Raw genomic sequence first — 15,262 nt, 5'->3', positions numbered from 1 at the left:
TGAGCAGGCCCAAGCACCCTGCACTATCACTTGCCACCAGGCCGCATCAGAAAGCCAGTGGGAACGTTGGGCACATGAATTTAAAGGGGACAGACCAATACCATTATGACAATTTTAAAAAGAGGAAGAATTTTATGTTAAGACCTCCGAAAAGCCCCAGATGCTGGAAAAAAGCTTTACACTATGAAGTCACTCAATAATATAAATGTAATTATATAAATCAACCACATTATATAATCAACCACATTATATAAAAAATATAAATCAACCACATTTCGGCAGAGGTTTAAGGCATTGTTACGGGGACCTCATTTAACCCGGGGACCAAACTAGGACTAGGCCTGTCTGCTGATTTTCATGACTTTTTGAGCACGTTAAGAGACCCAAAAGGCTCCAGATGCTGGAAGGTCAAAAATTTTTTTTAAATCCTTAGAAGAACAAGAGGGCCCTCACACACTATGTCAGTGCTTGGACCCTAATAACTGAAAGAAGAAATAAGGCTATGTGTACACTGTCGAGTAAATGTGACCCAATTCCGATTTTTTGCTCATATGTGACACATATCCGATATGTTCTGTGTCCGTGTAAACAGGAAAAAAACGCATGCATTCCGATTTTTCGAGATCGGTTTTAGGCCTTCTTCATACGTGGAAATAAATTAGATATAAATCAGATATGTGCTAATGTTATGGTCGTGTAAACAGACAGATCAGATTTCCTGTTCTGTTCAGATTTCCTGTTCTGTACGCCATTAAAACTGCGACTTTTTCGGGGTTTAATGACGTAAAGTTATTCTCCGGTGGAAGGGCGTGTGGAATTATAACATCGCAGGTGACATGGAAAAGGAAAAGCACCCAGCAACCCCCCCCCCCCGCCCCCCTTTTTAATGCTTATTAGGACTAAATAACATTAAGAAATCAGTATTTGGTGAATGAAGTATATGCGCAGGCTGCAATTATGCCGTCTTTTTTCTCCTCCTCCGTTTTAAAACCATGGTGACGTTTCGCGAACTTTGCATATATCGCAGAGCGTCAAGCATACTTCACCTTCATCTATCTGGGCTAGTGTGGAGCGCAAGAACCTCCCTTTAAGTATGATACTCCCAGATGGTATGGCAAGTGTAAACACGTGTAGCAGATATGAGTCATAGTTGAAAGAACGTGTAAACAGACGGTCAAAAAAAAATCAGGTCTAGACAACAAATCAGAATTGGGCATCGAGACCTGCAGTGTAAACGTAGCCCAAGAAATATTAACCCCTTGGGTTTGCTTCATGTCCCCTGGGCTATGAAGTCTGGTTGACATGTCGGTCCAAACGAGCCCGTCTATACCGTTTCCCTATGGCTACGTTCACATTACCAACCTGAAGTGACTCAATTCTAAACCTTTTTTTTTTTTTTTAACCCTAATGCGACCCAGATCTGCGACTGCGTTCTCACTGATGGAAAAGAACCAGACTTTGAGATTAGTCTGGTGCGTTTGGAAATGATCCCAGAGCTCCAATTTGAGTACATCAGAGTCGTCACTTGCTGAACCGTGCCTGTAAATGTGTTTTTGTTGTGTTTTTTATCTGTCATATAACCGTCACTGGCTCCATCGCCCTCAAATTAGGAAAAGTGCGAGCTGTGAAATCACCAAAGTGAATTCTCCACCTCGTAACCAGTGTAATGCCACACAATAATCCCCTCCATTTCTCCCAGGAGAGACCCTCTCGCTGTGTGTGTGTGTGTGTGTGTGTGTGTGTGTGTGTGTGTGTGTGTGTGTGTGTGTGTGTGTGTGTGTGTGTGTGTGTGTATCCTCCCTGCTCGGTATGCAGCCAGTCGGTTTTGCTTAGCCGAGCGTCAAGCGGGATACACATGGTGGCGCAAAAAGCCAGAACCGTCTGCAGTTAGTACCTTTCAAGGTGAAGAATGAAAGCCTGTGGGCATGGGGGGGAGGGGGGGTGGGGATAAAGTGACAATGTTTGGGTTGGAGAGAAAAAAAAAAAAACTGAGGGACGAGAATAAAACAAAAGACGGTTTCGAGGGCTCCCTGGAGTGAAGAAGAATTCAGCTAATTATCAAAGCAGCACTAATGCTGTTTTTTTTCTTTCCCCTTTAAAACATCAACACTTTTTTTTCTCTTCCGAGATTTCTTTAGTTTTTTAGGTCGCATGAATAGAATTAAAAATGTATACAAAAATCAGAGCTACGTCTAGACGACAAGGCCGCCGTGTCATCAGGCGCACATTCGCGAGACGTCATCGTTACAAGCTTGCCGAGTCTGATCACACCCTGGTCCTTGAAATGAGGTCGCCGGTTATTTTGCGTCAAGGTTAAAGTTCAAGCATGTCGTCTCAGTTTCTGTGGTTAGTGTGTTTTTTTTTTCCTCTCAGCAAAAGGAACGAGAGACGAAGTAAAAGGCCGAGGCGTTCATTATTTATGAATATTGCTTTCCACGGTGTCAGCGCTATGCCTTTCTATCGATCTGCAGAGATACGGGTCTCAGAGAGTGAGACAGCGAGAGAAGGAAAGAAAGTGGGAGGCTTTTAGATGCTTTCAGTTTCATCAAGCTGGAAAGCAAAGCTACGAAGAAACTCGGCAAAAATCCATCCTACTGCTCACACACACATCATCGTAATAAAGGATTCTCATTCCCTGTCACTTAAGCCACTTTACTGAGAGATTTATGACGGCTCGCACCACTCTTAGGTGTTTCTACAGCAGACAAAGCTATGGAGTAGAAAGAAGAAAAAAAAATCTACAAAGTAAATGGGATAGGACAAAACATGTGGATTATTTATTTTTAAACAGACCATAATGTAGACATTTTAAGCCGAGGTATCGATACAAGAAGAGTGAGCGATTCATTTCTGCGAGCACTAAAACACGAAAACAATGTGGGATCGACGAATCAATGAAAAAAATTGTGAAAAGTCAAAATTCCCATTTTTCTTAGACGGGACACAGGACAGTTCATTGGTCATGACATCCATCGATCCGCGGGACACAACGTAACAACCGACGCTACTGCAAGGAGTACACGCGGCTGGAGTGTATGGGTCACGTCCGACCACTGTCATTTACTATCATCAACATCCACTTTATATAGAATATATATTTTTCATTTTTCACCCAAAACGTGGCATCAGTGCTAAAAAGTGTGGGTAAAAAAAGTGGATTTTCCGATAGGATTTTTTTATAGCACTTAACGCGACTTATCCTCTGATTCCAATTAGGGTTTTTTTCTTAAATACGCATACACATTTATATTTTTATCAAAAAAAAAATAAACATTTGCTAAATACAACTTCATGCTATTTGTATGCCTGTAGTGTCCGTTATTTTTTAAATTCAAATCTGTCAACGGTTTTAACTGTCATTCGGATTAAACTTGTCTGATTTGGATTTCATATTGAAAAAATGAAAAAGTTTATTAATCTAAAATGCTAAACTGTTATGTTCGTAGATGTTATACTGTTATACAAGATATCACATGAATTTGACTTTTTTTTTTTTTATCTTTTACAAAAAAATAACTAAATCATTTTCATAGATTTCTAGAAGTTTCTACCAATTTTACTATCAACTACTATCATGGTTCAATAACAAAAGAGTTCGTTTACAGATATAATCACAGTTTAACGAACAAAATGACTGTGTGTGTGTGTGTGTGTGAACAAACACTTAATTAACGTTACCTTCATTAACGCTGCCATTAAAGTTACACCGTGTCTGAATGAGAATTAAAGATAAGGAACTTTTCCGATAGTTAGGAGTTTATCGACCTCTCCAATCGACTCAACTCTCTCTTCTCTTGCAGTCATGCTACACAAACTGGGCCCAGGCCCAAACCCAGGCTCCTTCACAATCTTTTTTTGCACAGACACACACACACACACACACACACAGAGCTGACACAACACAAGGCGGGAGGTGTGTTCTGACGCCAGGCCTGGACCCCGATGTGGCGTACACGGTTGGGGAAACGGAACAGATAAATAATTGAGGATGTTGTAACAGTCGATGTCATGTTACAAAACGAATACAGAGACAGTAGACAGATCTAAAGGTAAGTAAGAGACCATGCAGACAGGCACAGAGAGAGAGAGAGAGAGAGAGAGAGACCAGGAGACAGATGGACAGCTCTATTGACAAACTGCTAGATCTATAGACAAACTGCTTTATGGACAGAAAAAAACTGATCAAAATGTGAGACAGCTCTTTAAACAGATGAATAGAAAGCTCTATTGACAGACAGACAGCACCAATGACAGACAGATGGTCTGTCAACTCAATAGACAGACAGATCTATAGAAAGACAAACAGTTCCACACAGACTGATCGGTCAACAGACAGACTTGCGACAGACAGACAAACATACAGACAGACGGGGGAATATACAGACCGACCGACCGACAGACAGACAGACAGAAGGGTAGCTCTGTAGTTAAGGAATTGGACTACAGTATGGAAGGTTCCATGTTCAAACCCCACCACCAAATTTGCCCTTGTTGAGGCCTTAACCTTAAATCTGCTTAGAAGAGGGACAGGAGAATCCAATGCTGTAAGACAGACCCATGGACAGACAGACGGATCTATAGACAGACAGACAGACAGACAGACCTATAGACAGACTGCTCTACATACAAAGACAGATGTACGTACAGACAGACAGACGTATCTACAGACAGTCTGCTCTACATACAAAGACAGATATACAGCCAGACAGATCTACTAACAGCTCTAACAAAGAGAGACAATGTAATGGACAGACTAATGAGACAGATCTGTATAGAGAACCAAATCTACAGTCAGACAGAGAGACAGACAGATCCTTTACGCTGACATTAGACCAACAGTCAGTAATCTCCCCTGACAGAATAACAGACAGGTCTGTGGGACGCAGCAAATAAAAATCAAACCCCTGAACAGGGAACACGACACTGTGTCTGTGTGTTTTCCCCAACACTGCCCTCTAGTGAAACTTCACAGCGATGACAGAAAATAAGACCTAATCACATCGGCCGCTCCCTGTGGCCATGTGTTACCCTGTTACACACGCCACTTCCTGTTTACACACACACCCTCTAAAAAAAAAAAAAAAGAAATAAAAATTTTAAATAAAAAATAATGAGGTTAAACGCCGGCTTAAGAAATCGATGGTCGAGATTCAAGTGGGCGAAAGGAACCGCGAGCCAACCACAGGAGCACTCACACACTCGGATGATGACACAACACTGCTGTCCTCCCTTTCTCTTTGTCTCTGTCTTCTTCTTCTCATGCTGCGGTCACACCATCTCTCTTCCTTTCTCTCTTGAAAAATTCATCAATGACGGCACCTCCGCCCAGGCTATCAGTTTACACTTTATTCAGCAAACCGTGACATGCCATGCATTATTCAGGCCACCTCCACACACACACAGGATATGTGTAATAAAGATGCGTAATATATATGTGTGCGTGTATATATATATATATATATATATATAGTATATATAGAGAGAGAGAGAGATCTTGACATGTGTGTGTGGTGTGTGCGCGCGCGTGAAAATAACTTACGATTCCGGCGTTAGGCCGCGGCGCGAGCGTCACTGCTAAACCCTCACGCTCCTGACCTGTGAGGAAGACCAGGACAAATACTTGTTAGAGGTCAGGGATCAGAAACTTAAACACACACACACGCAGTCAAGAGACAGGAAGTTGTCATCAACTTTCAAGCTTCAGACACTTTCACTTCCTGTTTAGGTGCACAAAAACAAAAAAACAAAAATGCTCTCAAAAACAAAAATGCTCTCAATGCGTATGTGAATACGCGACCACAGGGTGCCCTGCATGGGGTCACACGCACGCCACACCACCAGGGTTACAAGGCGGGAACAGGGAGAGAGAGAGAGTGTGTGTGTGTGTGTGTGTGTGTGCGTGTGTGCGTGCGTGCGTGCGTATTAGTATACCTTTACACTGGGATCTGTGCGAAGTTTACACTTAAGAGTGAGTGAAAGTGTGCGTGTGTGCGAGAGAGCTGCTTTGACGTCAACTCCACGGAGTAGACGATAATATTTATACCATTGAGAGAAAGATGGAGGGGGGGGGAATGGGGTGCTGTGAGGGGTAAGGGGGGGGGGGTCCTGTAAGATTAGGAAGCAAAAACAGACCGATTACATATCATGAGAGGGAGAAACTCAGAGTGGCCGGGGAACAGAGGGAGATACCGAAAGACATAAAAGACACAAGATGTTCAAGACTCACAGAAAGTAAAAGATGGAGAAAGATACAGAACGAGACAGACAGTAAGAGACGAAGGCCAGGCAGGAACAGAGGAAGAGAGAGAGAGACGGAGAGAAATAGAGATGGAGAGAAATACAGAAAGTGAGAGAGGGTGAGACATACAGACGAGGTGAGACAAACAGAGAATTACCAGCTGCAAGAGACGGTGAGACACCGACACGGAGAAATATAGACAGTAAGAGAGACAGAAATAGATTGAAAAAGACAGAGACGGACAGTAAGAGAGAGAAACAGATGAAATACAGTAAAACTGGTCAGTTAGTAGTTTTACAAGCTAGTCAGTAAAAACTGGTGAGAAATTAAGACAAATAAACTAAAAGATAGAAAGAGACAGAAAACTTAAACCCCGTAAGAAAAAAAAAAAACACAACAACGTAAACTCTATGATGAGCCTACACGAGTCTGGTACATGCAGGCAGACACACACAGCGCTACAGTGGTGAGAAACACACACACACACACACACACACACACAGCGCTCTGGGTTTAATCAGCATGTCATTGGGTTAAAGAGCACTAATCTGACGTGTTCATCTCACACGGAGCGCGCCGATCAGCCATGACGTTATAAAAACACGACGCCCGGTAGCGTGCAGGTTCCCCCTGCACCACTGGGGGGCAGCTCCGTCTCCCCCGGGCGTCACTCCACAGGGTCTCTGGGAGTGTGCAGTGGTGTCTGGAGACAGGACGCTGGCAGTGGGTTACGGGGTGGGGTCTCTGTGGATCAGACTGTCGGCGCGCCTGTGCTAAACAAACACACAGCTTTGGCATGACCGGAGGAGTCAGAGCCGTCAGTGAGGAGGGTGAGAGGAACGAGAACGCACGGAAGTGTGCAGGAAGACTCTCGAGGAACTCGGACCACAAAGGAGGAAAAAAAAAAAGGTTACATCAGGGTTTTCTTCTCAACAAGAAGAAAAAGAAAAAAAAACTTTCACAACCGGGAAACTGTTTCTGAGAAAGTGGAGCACGCATACATAAGAGATAAAAAAATAAAATAAAAACACATTCGGGTTAAAAGATCCTTCATCGCCTTTAAAACGTGACGTCATCAAGGGTTTCCTAAATTATTTCACGGATATATGATCGTGTCTATTTTTTTTCCTTAAATAAGACGGCCTTATCTCCTTAATAAATTACTTGCGTAAATTATTTTCATTTTAATTTGACTTTTAAATCATTTATCATGGATTATGAACATCATCCACAAGTATAAAGTGAAGTGACCTGTGACATGGAATATTGAACCCTGACCCAGAAACACGTACTTGTGACTAATAAAATCAGGATCATCGAGGGAAAAGAAAGAAAGAAAAAAAAAAAAACACAAGAAAGATTGAAAAAAATAAATAATAATAAAAAAAAGCAAGATCGTGAGAACGAGACCTCGGAGAGAGCGGCAACAATCGTTGTGCAAACATGATCAAACTCGCGACCTTTCGTCTCTTTGGCACGACCGCGAGCGCTGCAGCACATCTGATCCTGTTTTACTCTCAAGACACGTTTACACCTCTCTCTCTCCCTCTCCATCTCTCTCTCTCCCGTCTGAGTGCTTCCAGATGTTTCTGTTTGCGGGATAAAGTCTAAGCCGCGTCTCCGCGTCTCGCGTACGTGCCCCATCTTTATGTAAAGATGAAACGTACGCGCGCGACCAGGATCAGAAAGCCAAGCTGCGAAATGTTTTTGTTTTGTTTTAGAATTCTCTAAACAAAAGCTAAAAGCTGGTTGTTGTGTCTTTGGGGGCATTATTGTTTACGCTAGTGTTTATTGTGTACGCTTTTACCAGACTGTCTGGGTGTTATATGAAATGATTCACGTGACCACATCTCGTCTGACTGCGTTCACAGGAAGTTTATAATCTCTCCGCAATAACAAGAAAGTGTCTCACCTAGGTGAAAAACTTGATTTTCAGATAGGATCACATCACTATCTCCCCATCCACACTTCATTTTCTTTTTAAAATACACACGTTTATATTTTTATTCAAATTAAAAATAAACACATACGCTAAATACAAGTTCACGCCCTTTTATGTCCGTTGGTGTCCGATACTGTTTTTTTTTTTTTTTATTCAAATCTTTCAACGATCTTAACTGTCATTCAGATGAAATTTGACCGATTTAAATTTCACATTTAAGCCTGTAAAAGTGTATTTTGTATCCAAAAATGCTACATTTATTGTTAAGATATTTCAACATGGATTTGATATGGTTACGGATACCACATTTTGTTGCCTTTTTAGGATTCTAACCAATAAACAAGTTAAGCAATAATTTTTCCAGCTCATGTGCTTCTAGAAGCTTCTACCAATTCCAGGATCATTACTTGTGAATAAATATGAATAACTTGCATTTTAAATGATGATTGTTTAAAGTGAGAGAGTATAACGCTGACAGATAACCATATTTTGGGGCACATATAAAATCATCTCACTAAAACAGCTGAAGTTACTGACTTAAAAAAAAAAAAAAAAAAAAAATTATCAACTTTAGAAGTAGCTTTTCAGGCACGCACATTTTCTGTATTATATTTATAGCATTTACATTTTTTTGGGTCGAATAACTTCTTTATTTGACCTTATTGGAAAATAGCAGCAGCATTAAAATTTACTTTCAAAACAAACCCAAAACAACAGTCTAAAAAAAAAAATAACTTATTAATTTCTAGTGCATCGAAGGTTGCGATAGAAACCCATCAAGTCTATACAATTTTAACGCACTGCGTTTTTTTTTTTATTCAACAGCACCCTTTTTACCAGATATTACCTGATACGATATCATCCTGATACCTAGTTGTCTATCTGATTTGTTACGCAATATAAATATCCTGAATTTTACTCAATACTAAAAAAAATGTGCTGCACGCCAATGTGTGGATAGTGTGAATACAGTGCACCCCCTGCAGGATTACAGAGGAACTGCAACATTTTACCACTTCACAAAAATATAGAAATTAAAAATGTATAAAGTGATGGCCACAAAAAAAATAAAAATGATGACATATAATTCAATCGAAGTTTGCTGTCTGAATTGTTGTAAGTAGCTACATTTATTACAGGTATTTTAAAACTGTTGAATGCTACCCTGAAATGTAAAAAAAAAAAAAAAAAAACGTGTTAAAATGTTTAAAATGGTAATGTTAAACTAACACAAGCTGTTATCTCGTACAAAGCGATAGTTTTTTTTTTTTCCCCCCAACAAGTTTCTCCACCATTTTCCAGACCAATAGGTGGCGCTGTTGCACAGAGCGTACATAAATTCAATAGAAAAAAAAAAGATGCAGCGGCAATCTTGTCAAAAAACAAAAAGGATTTGCGGAGGATGAACGTAGGTTTCTCTTTATGCAAAAGCTGTGATTTTTGTAACATTTCCAGATTTCACTTCCAGATCTCCTGAGTGGACCGATGAGAATTATTACATCAGAAAAGAAGGAAAATACAAAAATGCAGGAAAAAGAAATCTTTAAGGTTTAACTTGCTTATTTGATATCCTAATTGACGCTGAAAAGCTAAACCAAATACAATCACATGACCTGCGTCAGTGTTTCATTATCCAACCTTTCATAAAGTCGAACCCGAGACCGGCTGGGCCTGTTCCTGGTCCTGATCCTGATCAAACACCAACACTCGTCTCATTCCCTCATGTTTGAGGGACCTGCTCTATACGGCTTTTTTTTCCCCCCTCACAGATGTGTCTGAATATTCCAGGAGCAGGTGGGTGTAGGATTTCTCCTAATCTCTCCATCATCTCCATCATCCTGCTTTCCTTTCTGCTGCTTTCGCACGTTGGCTGTGTGAAAAGAAAACATCGCTACGTGACACTTTCTTTTTTTTCTCCTCTTTGAAGAAAGTGTAAACAATGTCACGGCGACTTAGCGTGATGGAGATTTGTTTTCGCTAGACGCTACTGTAAAGTCTGTTCGTTTGTTTAGCTGAGGATTCAGCGGGGTTGTGGGGGTCGAACGGGTGACAAATGAAAAATTCACTGGGAAAAAAAAAACAAAAAAAAAAAAAACATAAACTGGACAAAGGCAGCCAGCCGTTTTAGCAGCATGGTCTTCAGTGAGGAAAAACTCATCCTGAAATCATTTTAAACTTCATCAAGTAAGAATGTTAAAGAGCCTAGTGTAATACTGTGGAAGAAGGGAGGACTGGCGGACTAACAAGGCCCAAAACATGACAAAGGGCAAGGTTACTGATAACTACGAGCAAAAAGATAGAAATGATTAGCTAAATTTCTTCCTCTAACCAAGTTGTATAACCCAAAACCTTCAACTATTGTGTTTTATCCCGTCTACAAACTGTATAAAGACACCAGGAGGGAAAAAAAATCTCAAGATCTTAGCAGAGATCACTATAGAGCTGTGACTCACAAATAGACAAAAAATTAAAGTTTACAGTTATTTCTTTATTGTCTATATCTTAATTCATCTCAGTCAACTTTAATATCCCTATCTCACCTACGCAGTTTCACGCGGTGGCCAGAAGTACGGTTCATCATGATTCAACGAGAGTTTTGGCGCTGCGACTACGTTTTTATCGTTTTTTATCAAAAAAAACAAATATTTAACATGTTAACAATTTAAACATGTTAAATTCAAACTTCGCGGAACGTCAGCAAAACGTCGAGGGCCAATCGCGGTGGCTCACGGTGACCAACACCACATCTCACTGCGAGTCAAACCGCATAGTTGAGATAGGGGTATTAACTATTCCTTGTATTGTAAATAATGACTTATGAATGTTTGTTTTTGATAAAATACTGTATGCATTTAAAAAATAAAAGTAGATTTTACTAAAAAGAAAACCAATTGATTTGTTTCTCTCATATATTTTACATTGCTGTTTAATTAAGCAAAAGTACCTTTTACCCGATTACTCAATTAATCGGTAAATTTTTTGGTAGATTACTCGATTACTAAAATATTCGATGGCTACAGCCCTAGTTAAAACGTATGAAAAAATTGGTATTGCCACAAAAAAGTCCGAGGAGGATAGTTGCGATTTTCAATGAAATTAAGCAAAACAGTTATTAGTTATGTTGCGAATGACTGAGGCCGTGAACTCTGACTTTAGCCATGAGAGAGAGAGAGAGAGAGAGAGAGAGAGAGAGAGACGGGGTAAAAGCAACTCGTTTCACGAATCATACACATTTCGGCGCACTAAACAAGGTGATTAGTTATTCTGAACGAGACATAATTCATCATAAAAGCAGGCGGTGTTTCCACACTGCCAAATAACCTGAAGTCTCCTTTCATCATGATTTACACGCGTCCCCGTCGAACACCTCTTCATTCTGACTGAAGCACCACTGATGTCAGACCTGCATGTAACAGCGAGTGTGTGTGTGTGTGCGCGCATCTGTAGGTGAGGAAAGGACTACCAGAGTACACTACTATCGAGTGAAGGTTTGAATTACGGTCACTCAATAAGAAGATAAAGAAGAAGCTCAGGTTACACAGAAAATATGTGGAACCAAACCAACAAGAGAAAGGTGGGAAGTGAGAGAGAGAGAGAGAGAGAGAGAGAGAGAGTAAAAAGGAAGGGATCTGAAAAGGAACAGGACAATAGCCGCACACTTCTCTCTTTGTGTCCTGGATTTCAGAGGCAAACAAGCGAGGGTATTAAAAGGGCACGTTGTTATCAGATTGTCCGTCTTCACGGAGCGTGTTAACACACTGAGACTCTTCTAGACAGGAAACACACACTCGAGTTATGCGTGTGCGCTTCATGGACATTCCTAATTAGGCACTACAAAGAGGAAGCAGGCTCTGAAAGTATAACACAAACACGCTGAACAGGAGATGAAATGCAAGCGTCTACACGAGAGCGTGTAATCAGTTATGCGAAGATGCAGGCGGTTGTGCGAGAGGCTGTGGTGAAGGAGCATCACCTTCAAGGAGGAAATGTGGTAGGAAAAATAAGAAGAAAAAAAAGTTGAATGAGCATGAGCGGAGATCGAGAAGGAAACAGTAGAACTCATGGGTGTGTTTCATAGTGAAAGTAAGAGCATTTCCACACACACACACACGGCGAAGGGAACTCAAGGGATCGGGACTGAACAGCTGCATAGTCTTAAGAAAAACACGTCTTAGTGAGACTAATCAGTGGGAAAACAGACTTCAGTTTGCTGGGGAGCATAAAGAATGGACTGTTGAGCGATGGACTATGGATGCACTCCATGTCTACTCCTCACCATGTTATGATTTTGGGTCACTTTAGTTTGTCAGCTTCAGGTTCAACAACAGCGTATGGGCAGAAAAATGAAGTCAGCTGGCGACCTGAATATGACAAATGACCAGGTTTTCCCCCCCAATCAATGTTTGGTTTTTTTTCCCTGATGACACGGTCATATTACAAGATGACCACACCAGAATTTATAGGGCTTAAATTGTGAAATAGTGGTTCAGAGTTAATGAGACACCATTTTCACACATGGCTTGGCCACCACAGAGTCCAGACCTTATTCCCATTGGGAATCTTTGGGATGTCCTGGAGAAGGCTTTACGCAGCGGTCCGACTCTCCCGTCATCGATACAAGATCTTAGAGAAAAATGTGACTCTGGACATAAATACATGTTGTGACGCTGTCTAAATCTTTCCACGGACATAATCAAAGCAAAAGGTGGTCCGATGAAGAATTACAGTGGGTGATCAGTCAAGATTTAAGTCAAGATTATCCGATTAAAGATTTAGATAAGCCTTTGACGAATAACCTTATTTAAACATTATATACAATATACAGTTACTCTAACTATTGCATACTTTGCAATTTATACACACTAAATTTCATTGTCACTTTCATGCTGCTCTTTGCACAATTACTGTAGGTTTTGTGTACAAGTAATAATGTTGCCACCTTGCAACATATAAAATTTCACATCATGACTGAACTGCGATTAACCTCAGTTCTCTTATTGTTTTTTTTTTAACTTTTGATTTTCGCCCTCATTTATATACTCATTATATATCTTGCAGTGTTTGTTCTTAGATTTTCATTTCACTAGTAACTTCTGGTCAGTTCTCACATTACCCCTGTGTGTACACAGTGCACAATCTACAACCTGTCTTTGTCTTACTGTCTCTATGGCTGCTGGATATCTGGATTTCCTTCGAGATCAATAAAGTATCCATCTATCTATCTATCTATCTATCTATCTATCTATCTATCTATCTATCCATCTATCCATCCATCTACCACGTATTGCATCTATGCATTCTGTGCTATAAAGCTTGTTTTGGGTTTATAAGGATTTGAAGGATACTTAATGATTAATCAATCATAGTTACAAATTTAATCGATTAATCCCATTTGTTTTGCGTAATATTGTTCCGCATACATTTAAGAATTTGTCCCCTGTAGGAGGAAGAACTTGAAGTTCACGTGATGTACATTATTGAACGATGTAATTTTTTGCAGGCTCGTTTATTTTATATGATGATAAAGATAAGAGGTATTTTCGACAGACACCTTGATTGATTTTCAAATTATATGGGCTTTATACATTTCTCTCACATACAAATTTGCCGGAATTGTGCTGTTAGAGCTGTTTAAATAAAACGTATCATGCTACTTACTAACGATTTATTAATTAATATTTGTTTCTAAAATGCAGTTCATCTAGACAAAAGGCTTCGTGCTGGTGTTTAAGAGGTAAATGTATTCCAACAGCAGTAAAGAGGTTTCTGCACGGCACGCTACCCGAATATCTAAAAGTTTATGATGTTTAATGAAGCAACAAAAATTTCCGAAACACAAACCACTAAATGAGGCTGCTGTGGTCTGGCTTGGTAGCAATGTGTATGAAACGTGCACTATCAGAACATGTGGGGTGTGTGTGTGTGTGTGTGTGTGTGTGCGCGCGTGTATCTATCTTCGCTGCTAGGCGCCCGTCTCTGTCTATACCTCCTAAAATAAACCGGCGATACTCAAACTCCACACACACACTTCTCTCTTTTTCTCTGTCGAGAGAACAGGAGCCTCTTTGAGCGCTGAGGGAAAAGGTAAGACGGGCTTTCTGAAACGTCTGAAGGACACACACTGGCCCTCATTGTCAGGATTGATCCAGGACGGGAAGAGAGAAGTGTGGGAACGCTCGAGTGTCTCTGCTCAGAACCACAGCAGACGCTGAGTCGACGAACATTCTGGCTTTTTTTTTTTTAAATGCACCTGCGCGTTTAGGTGGACGTTTTCCGTGAACGAACATCAAACATGGCGTGCTGCAAAACGTCGATCTGAACCTCGGCTTCATCCATCTGATCGACAAGATTTCTGATTAAAGTTGATGAGATGAACTTTCTAGTGCTGTATTTCTTTTCTACCCCAAAAACACAGATGTACGAGCATGAAGTCTGAAAGAAGCTCGGGCGCTGACATTACTGTGAGATGATAACGTGTTTATACAGAGTCTGGGAAAGCCCAAGAGATGTCGAGGTGTGGTATCTTAAAGGAACCCAAGAGAGAAACCAATCAGATCCAAAAGCGTAATCTGGATCCATTAGGTTCCAGTTATTTGCCGTTTGTTTATAAAATATATCTCGGGAAGTTTTATACAGTTCAGATGGTCCTCAAAATACAAATGGGTTATCTTCCAATAAATCTATTGCAACATAGCTGAGCCTAGCTTAGCATAAACATGCTCAGAACACGGACATTAGCCAAAAGTTAGGGAAAAAAACATCTCAAACAAAGCCTATTTTATAATAAAGAGTTTGTTTACCCTTGTGATCACATGGCAGTCTGAGAGACGCAGATCCTTGCCAAACACCACCACAAGAGAGTACTCAAAAGTTGTACCACTAGCCAAAGAAAGTTTCTACTATGCCTTTTGCACGTTTGTAAAGGCAAAAAATCTGAAGCCGAAAAATCTTAAATTGAAATTTCCTTAACGAAAAATTCTCAAGCTCTACAACCCCAGGTTGAAAATTTCTCAGTCGAATATACCTAAATTGGTAAATCATAAGCTAAACAATCCCAAAATGCAAAAACTATAAGTTTACAA

General features: G+C 40.5%; 2 protein-coding genes across 2 annotated transcripts in view; both read right to left on the bottom strand.

Moving 5' to 3' along the window:
• Nucleotides 1-15,262, bottom strand: part of LOC128508433 (uncharacterized) — a 61,774-nt gene that overhangs the window by 9,881 nt on the left and 36,631 nt on the right. The window lies entirely within an intron of this gene.
• fbxw7 (F-box and WD repeat domain containing 7) overlaps nucleotides 1-15,262 on the bottom strand; it is a 130,404-nt gene that overhangs the window by 105,633 nt on the left and 9,509 nt on the right. The window contains exon 2 of the mRNA XM_053479703.1: nucleotides 5,540-5,595. The gene's annotated coding sequence lies outside the window, so the exon portion shown is untranslated. The remainder of the gene's footprint in view (nucleotides 1-5,539; nucleotides 5,596-15,262) is intronic.

Source organism: Clarias gariepinus, chromosome 20, assembly GCF_024256425.1.
Source record: "Clarias gariepinus isolate MV-2021 ecotype Netherlands chromosome 20, CGAR_prim_01v2, whole genome shotgun sequence".
In the NCBI taxonomy this organism is placed as follows: Eukaryota; Metazoa; Chordata; class Actinopteri; order Siluriformes; family Clariidae; genus Clarias; species Clarias gariepinus.
The sequence above is the reverse complement of the archived record's forward strand: the minus strand, read 5'-3'. Positions and strand labels throughout refer to the sequence as shown.